Genomic DNA, 21000 nt, shown 5'->3' with positions numbered 1-21000 from the left:
TAAAATCAATAAAAATATATATTTTTTAAATAGTGTCCAGCCCTGCCAGCATAACTCAACTGGTTGGAGTGTCGGCCTGTGCATCACAAGATCACATGTTCAAAACCTAGGTTGAGTGTTCAATCCTCAGTTGGGCACATACAGGAGGTAACCCATCCATGTATCTCTCACATCAATGTCTCTCTGTCTCTCTTGGTCTCTCTCTGTCTATCTCTCTCTCCTCCACTGCCTCCCTTTCTAAAATCAATTTTTTAAATGTATTGTTAAAAAGGTGTCCAAACAAAAATTTGCACAATAATATTTATAGCAGCATTATTTATAATAGCCGAAAGATAGAAACACCCAAATGTCCACCAACTGATTAATGAATAAGCAAAATGGGGAATATCCATATAATGGAATATTACTTGGCATAAAAAGGAATGAAGTACTGATATATATGCTACAACACAGATGAGCCTTGAAAACATGCTAAGTGAAGGAAGCTAATTATAAAGGAGCACATATTATGATTCCATTTATATGAAACTAGTGCACGAAATTCATGCGGGGTGGAGGCGGGGGTATCCCTCAGCCTGGCCTGCACCCTCTCCAATCTGGGACCCCACGGGGGATGTCCAACTGCCGGGGATCGGGTCTAAACTGGCAGTCGGACATCCCTCTTGCAATCCAGAACCGCTGGATCCTAACCGCTCACCTGCCTGCCTGCCTGATCACCCCTAACCACTCTGCCTGCTGGCCTGATTGCCCCCAACGGCCCCCTTCCGGTCTGATCACCCCTAACTGCCCCCCCGCCAGCCTGATCGCCCCCAACTGCCACCCCTGCCAACCAGCTCGCCCCCAACTGTCCCCCCAGCCGGCCTGCTCATCCCCAACTGCCCCCCCTGCCAGCCTGCTCACCCCCAACTGGCCCCCCTGCTGGCCTGCTCACCCCTAACCGCCTCTGCATCGGCCCCGCCACCATGGCTTTGTCCAGAAGGATGTCTGGAAGGTCTCCTGGTCTAAATTAGCATATTACCCTTTTATTAGTATAGATGTCCAACATAGGCATATCAAAGAGACAGAAAGTAGGTTAGTGCTTGTCAGAAGCTGGGGGACAAAAGGGAATAGGGAATGACTATTGATAGATATAAGGTTTTTTTTGGATGTTAAAAATGTTCTAAAATTAGATTGTGCTGATGAATGCACAACTCTGTGAATATACTAAAAAATACATATTTTAAATGGATAAATTTTATGATATATGAGTTGTATCTCAATAAAGCTATAAAAAATGATTTCAAAATACTTAATTTCTAAACAATTTCACTTTGGGGGAAAAAATGTTGAACCACCTGTGAAAATGTCAGGAGAAGGCATGCCATAATTCTGCCATTTACTAGTATTTCCCTTTGAGAGATTACCTCAGAGCTCTAATTTGCCTTTATGTTATACCTGCAAACTCATTGCCAGCAGTATATATAAAAAAAGACTGATATTTGCCATAGTTTTAAAATTTTTTAATAAAAATCTGTTCATATAAAGAAATAAAAAATAGGACTGGTGATACCTCAAAATATAGGTGTAAAAAATGTAATATACATTGGAAATATCTGGCACATCATACATGTTCACAAAAATGAAATTTTGCAGCATAATAGATTTCTATAAAGAAAAACATTTCTTTTTTTAAATCCTCACCCGAAGATATTTTTTTCCATTGATTTTTAGAGAGAGTGGAAGGGAGACGAAGAAACAGAGAGAAACATCGATGTGAGAGAGACACATGGATTGGCTGCCTCCAGCATGCCCCCAACCAAGACCGGGAGTCTGCAACCAAGGTACGTGCCCTTGACCAGAATCAAACTCAGAACCCTTCAGTCTGCAGGCCGGCGATCTATCCACTAAGCCAAACCGGCTAGAACAAGAAAAACATTTTTTAACTTAAAAAAAAAAAAAAAAAAGATTAGGTTCTCATCAAACTGAAGTTACTCTATTCTGTGAGAATGAAATGAGGAAGACCCAACATGTAATTGATACAATCAGTCATCTATAGAAATGATACAAAACCTGGGCATCAGAAGTGAAGAGTTTAAGAAACATAAATACTATTAATGGAAGGGTTATCTTCAGTGAGATAGGATTGGAATGTATCAGTATTTGAAAAGCTTCAACAAAAGCAATAATATTATACTCTCCCTAAGAATATTATAACAGATGATTGGCAAGCCTTCTATAAAGGGGTAGTTCAAAGAGAAAAAATTTGGCATTATCATTCCCAGCACTATCCAAAGTATAAAGATGGCACCCTGATCCACAAATACAAGATTTGAGAGGAAGAATATGTGCTAAACAGGAAAGAATATGATGATCAGTCAACTCATTTCCAAGCCAGATTGTTCATTTCATTTTTCTCCCATAAATCAACAATTGTTTGCATATGGTCCTATATAAATGTGATTGGCGTCTAAGTTTAGCACCCAGTAATCATTAGACTGATATAATTAATACTGGACTGACATTCAAGTTCTAGCTCTATCACTAAGTAGCTATGTGACTTTGGGCAAATGACCTTACTGCTTTTAGTTTATTCATGTAGAAAACAAGAGAGCTTGACTAACTTAAATCACGGTTTCTTTTAAACTCTAAAGCTCATCAATTCAGAAACATAAAAAACTACAATAACAATTATGAAGGGTTCAATAATCTATGTGTTCAACAAACCAAAACTTTTTTGGGAGGGAACTGATATAAAAATTTAAATAATAAAATAAATCCCATCTCAAAAAAAAAATTAGAACCTACTAAGACATATGCATATAACAGAACTTGGTTCTAAATTATAATCAGAAACTGACATATATGACTTAATAGTAATAGACATAAAAAACGAATAACCTCCCTGGCTGGTTTGGCTCTGTGGATAGAGTATTGGCCTGGGGAGTGAAGGGCCCCGGGTTCAATTTCAGTCAAGGGCACATGCTTGGGTTTCGGGCTCGATCCTCAGTAGGGGCATACAGGAGGCAGCCAATCAATGATTCTCATCATTGATGTTTCAATCTCTTTCTCCCTCTCCCTTCTTCTCTGAAATCAATAAAAATATATTTTAAAAAAACAAACACGCATAACCTGTAAGTCAGGAAAAACTAAAAATGTAATATATGGTTACTCAATTTTAAGAAAGAAAATCTAGACTTTAGTTAGATAAAATTAAAATTATGCTTAAAAAGCAAATATGTAAAACAAAGCCTAGAGATGGACTTTAAAATACTCCATGCAAGAAATAATAAAAGTCAGGTGCTCAACCATAAGTTTTGAATTGCTAAGTAGTGTGGGGGTGGAGGAGGTATGTGGGGGGTGGGCAGGAGAGGAGAAGGAAAACAACTTTTCTCAAAATAGTTAAGATAAACAAAAATAAGGAAAAGTAATAAAAGACCATAAATTGAAACTGATCAGGAGCACTAAGACCTATGTAGGCAAAACAAAACATTGCAAGAAAATGCAAAGTCACAAGAGGAGGCTTAAGTATATAAAAAGCCAGATGCTCCTGGGTTTCAGCACCAAAAATAAAAAATCCAGATGCCAAATAATTACTGGATGAGTCATTTGATAAGTAGGATATAAACAGTGATAAAAGCAAGACAGCTGATCGGCCTAACTTTAATTTGCTTGAATTTTTTTTTTTGCTTGAATATTTATTGAAGATAGGAGGAAGAATACTCTATTTCTAAATTATTCTTTAAAGTATACAAATCAGGGACAGTGAATCACATTCATCACTCAATAAACAAGATGCTTCCAAACTAATATGTTAGCTGTTAGGTAGTTATGGAGTCCCAAAGCATTCTCTGAATTTTAAAAGAATTTAAGTATAACATTAAAAAATTTCACGGAAAAACCTACTGCTGACAGTCACGAGGGGAGTGACCTCCTATAGACCTAGATAGGAGGATAGAAACCGGATCTGTGTCCTTTATCTACATTTACCCAGCTTCTGGCTTTACTCCTGGCATACTCAGGCATTCAATAAATGTCTACTGAACAAAACGAACAAAAACATGCCATCAATATAACTCCCATCTATTCCAAGAGAAGGGCTCTGCTGTGAGCTTCAAATCAGTCAAACTGGCAAATCTCTTGTAGAGGATGGGATCAGAAGACATAATGGCATGAATAATCTTCTGACAAAAAAGACAAGGCTTCTAAAAGAGAAAATCTCACCACACCAGTCTACCCAAATTCTCTGAGGAGAAAGTAAGTATGTGAATATAATTTATGTGGGCTCTTATAAAAGCCTTGATAAGATTCTATAAAAACCTGAGTGACCCTAAAACTGAAAATATATATATATATATAAAACCCTAATATGCAAATAGATCGAACGGCAGAACAACCAAACAACCAGTCGCTATGACATGCACTGACCACCACGGGGCGCGCGCGGAACATGGCGGGCGTCAGCCGCGGTGGGATGGTGGAGCAGGTGAATGGGGGCGCCAGACCAAGGTGGGGCACTGGCCGCTGTCACCAGGGCGAACTTCTGGTGGTTAACTGAAAAATTCTTTGCTCACTCACACCCACTGCTGGTGCCAGGCACTGGTCCCTATCGCTCGGTGCTGTCAGCAGGTACGGTGCTGTCAGCAGGTACGAGCGGTGGCTGCCAGCCCTGATCACCCCTGAGGGCTTCTCCACCTCCCCCTGCTCTTGAGGGGCAATTGGGGCAACAGCTGCCGCTCTCACCCATTGCCGGTGCCAGCCCCGCTCACACCTGCTGCTGGCGCCGGCCCCAATCACTCTGTGCCATCAGCAGGTGCGAGTGGGCCCAGCACTGTCAGTGCGTGGGAGCGGCGGCAGTGGGAGCAGGGCTGCCGGCAGACAGGGGAGTGGGTGCCGCAGCGGGAGGGGCCAGGCGGGGGCATGAAGAATGGGCCGAGACCTGCCCCTGTGCCCACCGCAGCCTCGCGGCCCACAGTTCCTTTCAGGGTGCACGAATTCATGCACTGGGCCCCTAGTTTACCATAGACAGAGCATTATTTAGACAGAAAATTAATGGGTGGATACATAGGCATTTTCCCAAATAAAGAAATATAAGCAGAAGATTGATCTTAGGTATTGTTTTAGAAATGCTATATTTAGTAATTTAATAAATTACTTGAGAAATATACAGAGAATTCTCCATTTTGCAGATGGAATGATGAGCTCCCTGATAGTGAAAAATAAGAGAAATGAGGTGAAAAGGATTTCTAAGTACATCTAATGAGAAACATTTGGAAAAACTACTTGTTTTTTTTTTCAGCTTAGAGAATACTTTGGCAAACATGAAAGTTGTCTAAATAGCAGAAGGGTTGTGGAGCAAAAGAGAAACTAGAATAGTGGTTCTACGCAGTTCCTGTATAGACAAATTAGGCCCAAAGTGGAAATTGCAGAGATGCACATTTCAACTCAACATAAGGTCAAGCCTTCTAATTCTTACTCTATATTACTTTGAAGACATACTGAGATACAAGAGGCTAAAATACTGCAGGCAGGGAAGTGGCAGGTGTTACAGCATGCACAAATAAAAAGTAAGGCATTTACAGAAAAAAAAACAACATCTAAATTGTGCCGTACCGGTTTGGCTCAGTGGATAGAGCGTTGGCCTTTCAGGTCCCAGGTTCAATTCTGGTCGAGAGCACATGCCTGGGTTGTAGGCTCTATTCCCAGTAGGGGGCATGCAGGAGGCAGCCGATCAATGATTCTCTCTCATCATTGATGTTTCTATTTATCTCCCTCTCCCTTCCTCTCAGAAATCAATAAAAATATATATATATATATATTTTAAAATCTAAATTGTACCTAAAGGATTCATAGCTTCCAGTCAAAAATGAATTTTTGAATAATTATAAAATGTTCCCTAAAGACAATGTGATGTTCTATGCAAAATAGGGGGGAAGGATTGCAAATTCTATTGGCAACAAGGAAACGACTATATTTCTTCTTTGTGAACTCTGATAATATTCTTTGTCAGTAAGGCTTTTCTTTCTTTTGGCTGTGACAAACTTCGAAAACCAGTTGAGGAGTCACATATTAGTGACTTTAGCTCCCCCTGCTGGCCAAAAATTTGCTACCATGATCAAGACCTAGATTTGAAAAACAGTAGGTTACAATTACAAGCTTGTCTATTTTCTGGGCTATTGATACAAACACAGTGATAAAAGATAAAACGTTATGTGTCTAAATTCATACTTAACAGATCTGTGATGGAGAAGGAGAGAGGGGACACGTGATCACTAATGTATAAAAACTAATTTCACAAGGAATTCTAAAACTACCATCAGTTCACTGCCAAATATACTACCTGCTTGGAACATCACAAACCTAAATAATATCCGTTTCCCTATACTTTATTCTAACTAATGTGAAAACATTGTAGCTACCAGATAACACTGGGTTGTCAAAAAACAGGTCCTCACTAAGAAAGCAAAAACACCTATGCCCTTCATTATTCAACGGAAGATTATTAAAATACAAACAAACACCTTTTTGCCTTATTCCAAAGCTACGCGCTGCACAGATCCTATAGTTCCAAAGGGTAAAGCCAGTATTGGTGAATGGATGTAACTAAGTCAGCTTTTCCACTGTACCCTCCCTAAAGATGTACTCCACAGGTTGGGCAAAGCAGTCCTCAGACAGCAAGCAATGATGATAAAAGACAAGACACAGCCCTTACTCTCAAAGAACTTCAAGACTAGTTAGCTGGGTGAGAGAAGAAAACCTGCAATCACTGTACAAGAGGAATACTAGGAATGTACACACACTCAAAGGCCACGCCATATGAAGCTGTATCAGCTATTGTTGTTGATACTGTTACTATCATCACTGTTACTTTCTAGAACACGATGGAGGCCATTTTAAACAGAGGCAACTGCTTGTGTGAAGGCCCAGAGGCAAGGAGCAACAGGGTGCACAAAAGAAACTTCAAGCAATTCAGCACTGCTGAGTACAGAGCGCTCAGGCAGGAGTAGAGATGATCTGGCAAGGCCTGGGTGCTTGGCAAAAGCATTTGACATTTACCTCAAAAGCCAGGTAAGCTGTGGGGGAGGAGGCACATAATCATATGATGAGATTTACATTTTACAATGACAGCAACTTGGAAGGCAGTCAAGGAGAATGATCAAAAGGTGATTGAAGGTCATGCAGGCAAAGGGTGACGAAGGTCTAAACTCAGAAGGGAGAAGTGGAGGTGACTAGGGAAACATTACAAGCTAGGATCTTAAGAACATGGTGACTAATATGCCATAAGAAGGAATTAAATGACTGGATGGGTGATGGTATCACTCACTGGGATATGAAGATAGGAAGAGGTTGAACTTTAAGGTCATTTTGAAACGAACAAAGGACATCCACAACCGGTGGCCTGCGAGGTCCAAAAGGTTGGCGATCACTGGTTTAAGGAAACGTTTGGAGCAGCGCTCGCCAACCGGTGGTCCGCAGACCACTGGTGGTCCATGAGGTCCGAAAGGTTGGTGACTGCTGTACTAACTCATTTCCTCCTCATAACAGTCCTGTGAGGTAGCTGTTATTATATTATCTCATTATTTTTTCCATTTTTCAGCTGAGATAACTGAGGCACAGAGAGGTTAAATTACTTTTTCAAGATATACACAATAATGGAAGAGTTGAAATTTGAATCTAGGAGCCTGGCTCCTACAATGCCTCTCAGAAATGAAGACAAGAAAGAGACCAGGAGGGACCACCACCACAGCCAGAGGGAATGGTCCACAGTGTCAGAAATATAAGGAGGCCTGCCCTACTGGTGTGGCTCAGTAGTTGAGCATGGACCTATGAACCAGGAGGTCACAGTTCAATTCCCAGCCAGGACACATGCAGGAGGCAGCTCATCAATGAGTCTCTTTCATCATTGATGATTCTATCTCTCTCTTCCTCTCCTTTCCTCTCTGAAATCAATAAAAATATTTTTTTTAAAAAAAGAAAAGAAATATAAGGAGGCCTCAGAAGATAATAACAGAAAGGGATCCTCTGAACTTGGGCAACAGAAATAACTCTGTAAGGGCAATTTCAGTGGAACACATGGGTAGAAGCTAGATGGGGACAAAGGGATGTGGTTTAGGTTTGTATTCCTAAAAAGTGAGAAAGACTAGAGTGTGTTTATAAGCTGAGGGCCAAGAGCTAACAGGGAATGAGAGGTTGGAATTGGTTGGGAAGAGACAATGTCTGCCAGAGGTCCCTACAGGGGGTTAGAAAATAACTCAAGAGACCACGGTGGGCCTAGTAAAGGAATAGACAAAAGCAGGGACAGGGATAGGCCCAAGAAGGCAGTCTTCCTGATAAGGCTTTGTGTGCTCTATGACCTTAGACAGAAAGACACTGGGGGAGGGCAGGTCCTTTACAATCAAGGCAGGTGTTTAAGTTCTGAAGAAGCCCCCACAGTAAGATGCTTTTAGAATTACAACCTTAATTTATATTTTTATTTAATTATTTTACTCCTGTTTTCACTTCATCTGACTTATTCAAGTCTCACTTATTCAAGTATGATCTAGATTGCAAACATTTCACAAGGAAAAAAAAAAAAAACTACCCAAAATTAAAATCACTAGATTGTTCAAAATAAAAAGATAATTTTTTTAAAAGATAATATTTTTAATTTCTTCAAATCCAGTACCTAAATATTTATTCCCTGAGCTTCCAGAACTTACCAAGGCTAGTCCCTTTGTCCTCTGGAGCAAATAATGCCCAGAGCTGCTCTCTGGCCAACTACCTAACTTCCCTTCCTCACTCCAGCCCTACCAATTGTACTCTGCCTCAGCCTGGTCAGCACTGTCTCAGGACTAGTCAAATGGTCTTTGACTAGTCCTAACAAAATTACCTAATTATAAACTCCTTCACTCGGGATGGAAAAATAGGAGAAAAAAATCTGAGAATAACTGACAAAGCAATTTTATAACATGTACTTATCTAGAGCAGTCCCAAACCCCTGTAAAAATCTCAGTAAAGGCCCTAGCTGGTTTGGCTCAGTGGATAGAGTGTCGGCCTGCAGACTGAAGGGTCCTGGATTCGATTCCAGTCAAGGGCACATGCCAGGGTTGTAGGCTCGACCCCCAGAAGGAGTTGTGCAGGAGGCGGCCAATCAATGATTCTCTCTCATCATTGATGTTTCTATCTCTCTCCCCCTCTCCTTTCTTCTCTGAAATCAATAAAACTTAAAAAAAAAATCTGAGCAAAGCAATGAACCCTTTCTATCCATAAAATGCACATGCGCAAAACCACATCATTTTGCATCAGGCTGCCAAAAACCTGTCATTCTTCATGTATTTTATCCACAGAAAAGTCTCTCCGACCATCATTAAAGATCTATTTACTCTTCTTTGGCAAATAATTTATACAAGTTTTATTTGCTGGTATCCTAGCCTATCAGAAAGAAAGCATTAAAATAGAGGGAAGAACAAGGACAGTAACAGCCTGTCCGTGGGGAGCGGGCCTAAGCAGGCATTTGGACATTCTTCCTCTCTGTAATCAATAAAAAGTGTAAGTTTAATAATTTTTTTAAAAACTGTGAAGAAAAAAAATTTTCATTCAGGGTGCTTTCTTTAAGGCAGACAAGCATGTAATAACTTTTGAAAAGATTTTCACCTAAATGATAACTTCTTATTTTTTTATTTTTATTGATTTCAGAGAGGAAGAGAGAGGGAGAGAGAGATAGAAACATCAATGATGAGAGAGAATCATTGATTGGCTGCCTCCTGTACGCCCCACACTGGGGATCGAGCCCGCAATCTGGGCATGTGCCCTGACCAGAATCGAACCTGGGACCCTTCAGTCCACAGGCTGATGCTCTATCTACTGAGCCAAACCAGCTAGGGCCTAAATGATAACTTTTTTAAGTCTTAACTCTAGAAGTTTCAGGAGAGGTGCATACAGGCCAGTGGTGAAAGGTATGGTTTAAAAACAAAACAGAGCAGGGCGGGAAGAGATTAACTAAAGAACTTATATGCATATATGCATAACTCATGGACACAGACAATAGTGGGGTGAAGGCCTAAGGGGGTGGGAGTGGGGAGGAGGGAGTCGATGTGGGGGAAAGGGGGAGACCTGTAATACTTTCAACAATAAAGATAAATTAAAATAATAATAATAATAATAATAATAATAAATAAAAACAGAACAGAAAGGTCATCAGCAGCCAGATCATCAGGAGTCTATATTCTATGTTTAAAAGTATGAATTTTAGCCCTAACCGGTTTGGCTCAGTGGATAGAGCACCGGCCTGTGGACTCAAGGGTCCCAGGTTCGATTCCGGTCAAGGGCATGTACCTTGGTTGTGGGCACATACCCAGTAGGGGGTGTGCAGGAGGCGGCTGATTGATGTTTCTCTCTCATCGATGTTTCTAACTCTCTCTCCCTCTCCCTTCCTCTCTGTAAAAAATCAATAAAATATATATTTAAAAAAAAAAAAAAGTATGAATTTTAACCTAAACACAGACTGGAGGGGAACACAAGCAGAGGGCTGGCCAAATCAGTCAGGCCAGAGCAACTTCCTTACGGCCTTGCTATTTTTGGGGTGATCCCTACTGCCTATCCCAATGCAATCTGAAACCAAATGTTCGAGCTTTTTCAAATATGATATCTGATTAATGTAAATGTCTATTCACACAGGGAAGGGGGTATTAATTCCACATTACTGGTATCCTTAACTCCCAACCCCCTAGAGACAGATAGATACCTGGCTCTAATTCTTACAGATTAAGGAAATCCCAAGGTTCCATCAATTTCTACCAAGGATGAAACATAGAGAGAGCAAGACTGTAATCTTGACCCTAATTTTTCAAATCAGACTGGTTTGAAACCAAAAAAAAATAAAAAATAATGAGAATAATCTTACCTTCTCAAGTTTCAATTTTATATAAATCTATAGTTTCAATGATAACAAAAATCTATACATAAGCGTAAATGCATAAAAAAACCTAAAGAAGTAATCTCCTGGGGGAGGGGGAGAAGGGGGACATCTGTAATACTTTCAACAATAAAGATAAATTTTAAAAAAAAAGAAATAGTCTAGTTCTTTAAATCATGTTACCAATTTGCACCAATTTTCATTTTCTATGTATAGGTGTTAAGGGTCTGCCACCCATGATAAATGACATCTTTGGGGCTGAATAAGCTACTGGATATTGTTATGGCTTGAATTGTGACCGCCCCCCGCCAAAAAAAAAAAAAAAAAGTAAGTTTGGACTCCTAACCCCCAGTACCTCAGAATGTAACCTTAGCTGGAGATAGTGTCTTTACAGAGGTAATAAAGTTAAAATGAAGTCATTAGGTGGGGCCCTATCCAATATGACTGTTGTCCTTTTAAAAAGGAGAATTTTTTTTTTTAACACAAAGACACACATAGGGAGAACTCTATGTAAAGACTGAGTTATGCTGCAAGGAACTACCAGAAGCTAGAAGAGAGGACTGGAATAGATCCTGTCCTAGCACCTTAAAGGGGGAGCATGTCCCTGCCCTTACACTTCTGCCTTCAGATCTGAAGGACAATAAATTTCTGTTAAGTCACTCAGTGTGTGGCACTTTGTTATAGTAGCCCTAGTAAACAGGTGTCATGAAGAAAATAAGCAGCTAGTGTTTATTGAGCACATACCAAGTGTTATCTAAGCACTTGGCATCAAGAAACTCATGTAGTCCTTACAAAGTTTACCCTAGGATCCACATATTATAATTATACCCTTTGACGGATGAGGACACACCAAGGCTCTAAGAGGTTAAGGAACTTGCCCAAAATCAGCCACAACCCCACTCTTATCACTAGGCTAAAAGGAACTATTATTAATAGTAGTTCATTAAGCCAGACACTAGGTCCTTTACCGATATAACATACACAACAATCCTCTGAAATAAATATTATTACCAATACAAAGGAGGACCCTATCAGAGAGATTAAGAAATTGTCCAATATCTTACAACCAAGAACCATGATAGTGTATCTAATTTGCCAACTTGAAGGAATAAACATAAAAATATTTCTATGCTAAAACTTTAAGAGCAAGTGAAATTTTTAAGTGCCTGACCTTATAATTTAATATTAGAAATATACATCTATAAATTCAAAATTCTTCAAGATCCCAGGACAACATGTACATGTATTCCCTTCAGCCATTGGTCAAGGGCTGTTTGTGTTCAGATGTGGCCCCTTTCTGTTTCTTTGACTTTCAGACACAAGAGAAGAAAAAAATCTAAGGATTGAAATACTGGGGTTTTTTGTTTTTAAAAAATTTTGTAACTTTTTTATTTTGATACAAACAGGAAAGTATAAAAAAAATAATATAGTGATATGTCTCCTTCCCACAATGTCCTCTTCCTGCGAAGTCCCTAGACTTAACATGTAACCAATGTCACCATTTTCTTGTTTATTCTTCTAAAGTTTTTTTTAATGCATATACAAGCCAATACAAATTTTCTTTCCTCCATTTCTTTCTTGAAAAAAGGTAACACATCATACACACTGTTCTGCATCTTGCTCTTATCACCTAACTATATCTTGGAGACTTTTCCATATCATATTGAATTATATTTTAATTTCATCCTTTTGTTTGTCAAGAATACTTTTTACTTGCTTTCATCATAATTCGGTCTAGCACACAGAACAGCCAGAGCTATCTGAGACAACTGATGGGGGCACCGTATCACATACCAAAGACCAGCTATCTATTCTCTCCACCTCATCTTCATTTTGCTCTTTTCTCCAACTCATCCAATTCTCCTCCTCCTTGTTCCTCTCCCATCTCACCCATACCCTACCCTGACAACTAGACCTAGAAACAGCAAACTTCGCTGATATTGCTTAGTCATAGCTACCAATAAAAAAGCTGGAGACCCCTGATACAGACAGAAAGCAGTACATAATTCCCATAGGAACTTCTAATTAACAAAAATGCCTTCAATTGAGGAGCTGCTGTTTGAAGTTATTTTTCCTTTGGTACTTAGGTTTCCTTTGGTACTTTGGCTTGTGAAAAGGGTGAATATTGGCACTACTTTCTAGAAGCATGGAAACAAGCATATACTCAGGCCTAACATTTAGGTAATGCATTTAGAGTTCATGCTGTAATAAGGTAATCAGAAACAAAGCATAAAAACTATAGAAAATGAACATGTTGGCTCCATTTTAATTAGACTACCGGTTTTGTTTTGTTTTTAGTAAAAAAGTAAATAGTTATAACCTGAAAATACATCTCAGAAACATTGTAAGGATATTTACAACTAAAAAAAGGGAATAAAGTTCTCTCTCCTTTTTTTATTTTCCATCCTGCAAATTCAATGCTATCCTCTTCCCCCCCAAAAAGTGCTTTTTCTCCTGCCCAGATCAAACATTATAATTCTTAAGTTTTTTTAAGTAAAAAAGGAGGAGAAAAAAAATGTTAGCAAATAAAACATTTGTTTAGATTTAGGAGAGGTTTTCCACTAGCAGGGAATATAAAATTAAGGCAGCCACATAACTACATTCTTAAGTAGTTAACAAGTGGCAACTCATACGGTACAGAGGTCTGACTTCCATTCTGTATTCCAGCCAAGCCAGAGGTCTTTGGTACAGCTTCAGGGGTTACAGTGAAACTACAGCTGACCCCTGAACAATGTGAGCTTAAACTGTTTAGAGTTTTTTTTTTCCATAAATACTATTTTTCTTATGATTTTCTTAACAAATTTTCTTTTCTCTGACTTCCTTTATTATAAGCATATAATACATAAAACAAACAAAATATGTGTTAATCAACTATTTGTTATCAGTAATACTGTCAACAACAATGAGTAGTTAAGTTTTGGAGGAGTCAAAAGTCATTAGCTATTTTTGACTGGGGGGGGGGGGGGTGTTTGATGAGGCAGCACCCCTAACCCCCAGGGTTGTTAACGGGCCAACTGTACATTAAACACTCCAGGTTCAGAGATTTAGAGGTAAAATCTTAAACAGCATATATACCTTAAAAAGCAGGACTCTATGTACCTAATACATTAATTAAAACCAAGGTGACTGTAAAATAAAACCCAATATATTGATCCCAATTTTCTTGGGTTTCTAGGGAACTAGTTCCTGCTGATAGCCCTTTGTATGTATCCTAAAGATAACAAAGGCCACCAGATCCTGGTGCTAAATTCTCAGTACCAAAGAGAAATACTCTTGTACAAAGTCCTCCAATTCCTACGGGTTCAGGACTTCTGGTTGGGTTCCCCTTGCAACTGCTCCAATTCTACAGAAAGAATGACTGGAAAAACTGTGTGACTTTGACTTCCTTTACACCAAAATAAGCCTCATTATCCAACAATAGCAGCTGGAACATAAATGAAGATGGAGAACTCAGTCTGCATTTACCTAAAGATTTCCAACAGTATATTTAGTTTACACAGGTTGCATTATTCTCTGATTTATTCACTGCATTAATTTGGAATTCTGCAGGAAAGATTACCACACAACAAATTATCTAATTACACTAATATCTAGCTCCAAAGGAAGGCAACCCGTGCCACCTGGTGAAGCTGGAGGGTTTCCATTACTCCCTTGTCTTTCTCTCTCCATCCTTCCTCCCATTTTCCTCCCTACATCTGTCTTAAACTTGGCCCCTCTGCTTAGTCTCAATGGAGTGTCCTTTGGCCGTCTATGTACAAGAGATTGAAAGCAGCCAAGAGACTAGAGAAAAACTGTATCAATGAGTGGTTTTTTTCATCTAAAGATCATCTGTTGCCCCTCCAGTGAGGCTCAGTGGTTGAGCATCAACCTATGAACCAGGAGGTCAGGGTTTGATTCCCCATCAGAGCACATGCCCAGTGGGGAACAGGCAGGAGGCAGCCAATCAATAATTCTCTCTCATCATTGATGTTTCTCTCTCTCTCTCTACTTTTCCCTTCCTCTCTGAAATCAATAAAAACATATTTGAAAAAATAAAAGATCATCTGTCCACACTTCCCAAAAGAGGTTTGTCCTGTGAAGGTGAAACGTGGCACAAAGTGCTACCTGTTGAGAAAAATAATGTAAATTCATTCCCATGCAAAGGACTAGGAAACAGCAGGGTAACTCTCCAACAGAGTTGTATCCATAAACCAACTGGTCTTAGAATGTTCTTATATCCTATATGAAGTTTCAGATAAACAAATGGTTAATGACACATCTTTTGTAACACATGAATCAGCTACAGATTTGCAAGAGTGGGTCACACCCTAGTACCTATGACTCTAAAGTACTTGTTTGAAAGTGGACCTAGATGTCGGAATTGCCCATCCATCCTACTTAGATAGGAGCAGAATTTTACAACTATGTGGGTGTCATAACTTAAAGTTAAAAAAAAATAATAACACATATTATATATAATGCAAGTTAATTTGAGAACTTCACTAATATTTTAACTCCAATAACCAAGAAAAGTAGCAATACAAAGTAAGGAATAACCAATCAATCCTAGGAAGCAAACACAATAGTAGTTTTTGAGTGGAAAGGAATGTCAGGTAAGAGGTTTAAAGAATTGCAAATTTGAGAACTAGAATATTCTCAATTCTAAAAATAAATTAGGCCTTTAATTTTAAAAATAACACATCTTACCTTAAGAGGCATCCGAATAGCATTCATAGTGTCAGGAATAGTTCAGACAATACTCAAAAATGAGCAAGAAGGGAGTCTTAGTAATCCCTCAGTTAGCAAGTTATCAGCAGGTGGAAAAAATTTTTTGTTTCAAGAAGGTATCTGAAAGAGAAGACTTTCATTTAGACTAAAAAAATGATCAAGAATGAGTAAATGGTTTAAGCTATGTGGACAGAGATTTGAAGTACTACTGCCTCACCATCCTAAAGAGAAGTACAAAACACATCCTCTTTGGAAATTACCAACTGTGGGCATGTGTATATCCATATATATGGAGAAATCTATTTTACATAAAAAGTGGATTAAATGTGTAATACATATTTTAGATAATATAAAATTTTAGATAATATCAAGTCGTTAGAAAACCAAAATCCCAGATAGAAAAATAATTATCCATCCAGGGTACTTCATAAACACTGTGGAAAGTGATTTGTTAACTGACCATCTAAAAAAGACCCTTGCCATGTTTAATTTTATTTTATGAAAACCTCTCTGATCACTCTCATTGTCCTAAATTTTATTAAGTTTCAGAACCCATTCTACTTAAAAACCTATTCTTGACTGAAGTGCTACAAGCAAATAAAAGGCCCTTCTTTCCTAGAGATCTTTAAAAGCAAACCAAACAACTTAATTTTGAGGACCGGGAGGGAGGCAAGTTTGCCTGGAGGTAGGAGGATGGATTAAAAGACCTCTCTCGCAGAATCCTTGTTCAAATCCTAGGCCTGAACGAAAATTCCAGCTTAACCAGTTATTGCTTTGCTTAAAATGGAGGCTTGCCTGAATAGGAACAAAAATAACAGCACCCACCTCTATAAAATAAATTTCGAAAAATCAAAGACTACAATACCCTCATTTTCTAAAGAAAAAAATGTTTCTAAAATGTTCTGGTGTAGATTTGCTCCTGCTATACATTTGTCACTTGGGCTTGGAAGACTTGCCATCACTTTCCCTAACGCTCATCGGATTTTTTTTTTTTTGGGGGGGGGGGGGTAGGGGTAAGGGGAAGGAGTTTGACGCTTGACCCAAGTCTCAGGAGGATTTAGGAGCCCCTCGGGGATCCCCACTGCAAAAGGCATGGGGAGAAGAGAAAGGGGACAGCCCGAGTTCCCACCCCTCCCCCCACCTTGGACCCCGGTCCCAAACCTACCCGCCTCACCTTCCCGCAGTAGGGTGACTCCTTCTGCCCCATCCCCATTGTTAGGGAGGGGGCGACCGGGGAAGTGGGCTCAGGGCAGGGGCGCCCGCGGCCGTTGCCCCGGCTCGCTTCAGGAGGGGCGGCCCGCGGGATGCAGCTTCCCTTCCCCTCCGCGTCGGTCCGTCCCACCTCGGCTCGGCCTTGCGCCCCGGGCTCTCCTCGGCGCCCCCGGCCCTAGGCCCGGCCTCGGCCGGCCCCCGGGCACCAGGCCCCCGACCCTTCGGCAGGCAGCCCGCGGCCCAGTCCTGGGAGTGGGAACGGGGCGGGGGTCTCTATGCCCCACACACGCTTCTCCGCTCCCCCAGCCCAGCCGCTTCCAGGGCCCTCGGCGGCGCCAGCTCCACGGGCCCTGCGGCCCCCCGCCTCCCGGCCGGGCCGCCCCCTTGGGTTCCCGCGGACGGGACCTCCTCCCCTTCCCCACCATCACCCCTACCGACTCGGGCACCCACCCCCCCGGGGCACCAGTGCCAACGGCGGCTCCCCGGGCCCCGGACCTACCTGCACGGCTCAACCAAGCCTAGAAGTGGGGGCGGGGAATCTTCCGCCCTCCTCTGTCTCCCATTGGCCCTTCCAGAGCACATCGCGAGTAGCATTGGCTGATGGCGGCTGTCCGTCAGAGCGGCGGGGCGGGACAGAAGGGGGAGAGGATGCTGGTGCCCCGGCGTCTCTGTCTCTGTGTATCTCGCTGTCTCTGTCTCGGCTTTGGGAAAAGAGAGACATTTGAACCGGAGGACTGAAAGGAGGCCGGCGCTGGGAAGGACAGAAATAGGCATCCTGGCAGAGCTTCCCACCAGTCGGCCACTCCGAGCCCTCTACCTAAGTCCCCTTTAGACCCTCTTCTCCATCACCCCCAACCCCGGCCCCTCACCCTTGTAGGCTCTTCATCCAGGAAGCGACGTGATGAAAACTCGAGGCCGGAAGGCCATCGGAGATTTTATATGTGTATATAAAATATACACATACAAATACTTACATATAAAGTCAGTCCGATATAAGGTCACGAAAGCCTGGGGAGGAAAGGGTACACATCTCACAAACAGGGAAGGACTTGAGATATCGCCAATATCAGAAGGAATCAAAATGACTCAAAGTGCTAGTAACAGTGGTTTCCTCCCGGGCGGGAGGACTGAGTGCCTAGGAGACCAGGTGGAAGGAAGACAACATTTCGCTGCACATCCTTTTGTATCTTTTTATTTTTGTACCATTCACAAAGATTCCAGGTGTTTTTGTGGTTGTTGTTAAGTAATGGATTTAAATTTTAAAATAATTCTAAGGTTGGAAAACCAGGGGGACAGACAAGATGGTCGTCCAGACAAAGTGGGACAACGTGCAGATTTAGGGAGGAATTTTAGTTTTTAATATATTAAGATCCAGATACCAGTGGTAAAACTAAGGGGATGTGTCCTAGAGGCAACTGGAGTTAGGGAACTGGTAAAGAGTGGAAAAGCTGGACTAGGGGAGATCTGGGAGTCCCTGCCTAAATATGGTGACTGGTGACATGCTAAAGGATAAACTCCCCATAGAAATGTAAAAGAAACCCACAGGAGGATGAAAAGAAACAGAATGAGGGTCAGTTAGGTAAGAAAAACAATATTGAAGAAGCATGAACGTTAAGGGAGGAAGGGTATCTGGAAAAATAGAATAATAAAACTATAAGAGCCTCACCAGTCTTGAGACTCACTTCAGGGACCCTCTTTAGGCTTATTTAGTAAAGAATGAAAGCCAAGAAAATACCCATTTAGCAGCGTTCTTAATTTTTTCAAACCACAGACCCTTTTCAGTCTGATGAAGCATATGGTCCTCTTCTCAGAATGTTTTCAAATGCATAGCAAACATACATAGGAATGCAAAGGAAAGCAATGATATTAAACCACAATTTTCAATTATATGATATTAATGTATTTTACATTAATGTATAAATAATAAGACCTAATAACCACAGTAACTTTGAGGCAGTAAATTAACATAAATAATATTTCAAGATCTCTGCAACAACTGTAATATATTTGAAAAAATCTGTGATTTCTATTGGTGACAAGATCATAGGTACTGCTAATATTACTTGGTTTGTTGTCTCCATTTGTACTGGAAGGAAATGCTAATTTTCTGTTACACTTTAGCAAAATTAAGGCATATGCTTTTGTAAGTTCGTTGATTTCCTAATCTGTGGACCACAGTTTAGGAAACCATACCCTAAAGAAAGCATTCCTTCCACCCTCCACATGCCATGCCAGGCTGTGACCCTTCCCTTGCCTTTTCTCTTGCTCTCTCTACTCCTTTCCCATTTGCTCCAAGCACTCTCTACCTGCAGATTTCTGATATCCCTGTGACTAAAAGAGCAAGGCACTATGAGTGAGGGTTGGACGAAAGATATATACAGGTTGTCTTTCTTCAAAGAAAAAGAGAGCCTTATACAGTATATAGCAGATCTGAAAAGATGGGGAAAAGGAACCCAAGATGGGGTATCATTAATCCCCAAGAGGAAAAACAAATTATAAAAAGAAACCTGTATCAGTTAAAAAAGAATATTTCCTGAGTTTATTAATTTTACTTAAATTGGCCCTAGAAAACATCTTTAATCCAGCTTTTTATTTCATGTATCTGTAAAATGGGGTGAAAAAATAGTACCTACATCCTAGGGTTTTTGTGAGGATTAAATTAGTTAATACATATAATAAATTTAACACAGTGCAGTTTTTAACTACCATTATTATTACATTTTGCATCTTGTATTCCAGAGCATTCCATGAAAGTTCCTGGTATGATTATTTGTATTAATGGCATGTATAATAGCAAATTAAGAGTGACTAACCCAGAGCACCTACTTTTTATTTAAATGCTTCAAATTTAGAATACTTCACTTCTTCCAGTTACATTTTCATTCCTCTAGGGGTGGTTGGAAGAACATCAGTGCCTCTTTAAAGAGATTGCAAACTTGGAAAGAAAATTTTGCTACTCCTATTATAAAGGGCTAGCTTCCATAATGCTGTATATAAAGACCTCCTACAAATCAAGAAATAAAGACCAGCAATCCTCATTCATTTCCGGTGGAAGTGCAAACTGGCACAGCCACTTTGGAAAAGACTTTGATATAATTTAATACAATTGGAAATTAATTTTTTAAATATATTTTATTGATTTTTTACAGAGAGGAAGGGAGAGGGATAGAGAGCTAGAAACATCAATGAGAGAGAAACATCAATCAGCCGCCTCCTGCACACCCCCTACTAGGGATGTGCCCGCAACCAATGTACATGCCCTTGACCGGAATCGAACCCGGGACCCCTCAGTCCTCAGGCCGATGCTCTATCCACTGAGCCAAACGAGTTTCGGCTGGAAATTAATTTAATACTAGTTTTACTAGTAAGCATAAGTATTACTGTACAAGAACAGTCATAGCAGCATTGTTCCTTAGTGCCCCAGACTGGAAACATCCCAAATGTTTACCAAGAGTAATTATTGTATATTCATGCCATGAAAATTAATAAACTATGGTTATATTCAACGACGTAGAAATTTTTACAAAGGTAATACTGAACACATACACAAAAAGCAAGATTCATAAAACATACATAGTATGATTCCATTTATGTAAAGTTTAAAAGCAGGCAAAATTGAACTATATTGCTTAGGGATGCATAGATAGGTGTTAGGACTATAAAGAAAAGGAAGGAAATGGACACAATAAAAGGGGAATTAGCTTAGCGGGACAGAGGGAGTTTTGTTGGATTGGGGCGGAGGTTGTTCTTAGGGACAGGCAAATGTTCTACTTTTTGATCAGGTGATGGGATAGAAGTATTTGCTCTATAAGTGTTTATTAAAGTGTACAAAAACATTTATATTCTTCAGTATATATATTTCACAATGACAATATTTTAAAAACAGCATCTCTAAAAAAATGAACAAAGTTTATGACAGAAAATTTATAAGAATGAAAACAGGAATGGCTCTTAAATGAATGAAAAGATGCTCAACTTGACAAAAACATGCATTTAAAGTTCCACTGAGATACTATTTTCATCTAATAGGTCATGAAGATAAACTTTTACTAAACGTTGTGTTGGCAATAGAAAGAGAGAAATAACAATTTTTTTACATCACTGATGAAAATATAAGTTCTTCCAATATCTATGGAGCTATACGGAAAGCAATTAGGCAATAACCATCAAAATTATAAATGCAAATACCTTTTAATTCAATAATTCCAACT

The 21000-nt window shown here is 40.0% G+C and overlaps 1 protein-coding gene across 4 annotated transcripts in view; it reads right to left on the bottom strand.

Moving 5' to 3' along the window:
* KANSL1 (KAT8 regulatory NSL complex subunit 1) overlaps positions 1–17403 on the bottom strand; it is a 172080-nt gene extending 154677 nt beyond the window's left edge. The window contains exons 1-2 of one of the 4 annotated variants that reach the window (XM_079798053.1): positions 17289–17403; positions 15557–15697 (exon numbers count right to left, since the gene is read on the bottom strand). The gene's annotated coding sequence lies outside the window, so the exon portion shown is untranslated. Of the gene's footprint in view, positions 1–15556; positions 15698–16742; positions 16949–17288 lie in introns of those variants that run through there. The other 3 variants (XM_079798056.1, XM_079798052.1, XM_079798054.1) reach the window with 3 other exon arrangements.
* Between the last annotated feature and the right edge of the window lie 3597 nt (positions 17404–21000).

The sequence above is a fragment of the Cnephaeus nilssonii genome (genome assembly GCF_951640355.1).
Source record: "Cnephaeus nilssonii genome assembly, chromosome: 19".
Taxonomy (NCBI): Eukaryota; Metazoa; Chordata; class Mammalia; order Chiroptera; family Vespertilionidae; genus Cnephaeus; species Cnephaeus nilssonii.
This window is presented reverse-complemented; position numbering and strand designations above follow the sequence as displayed.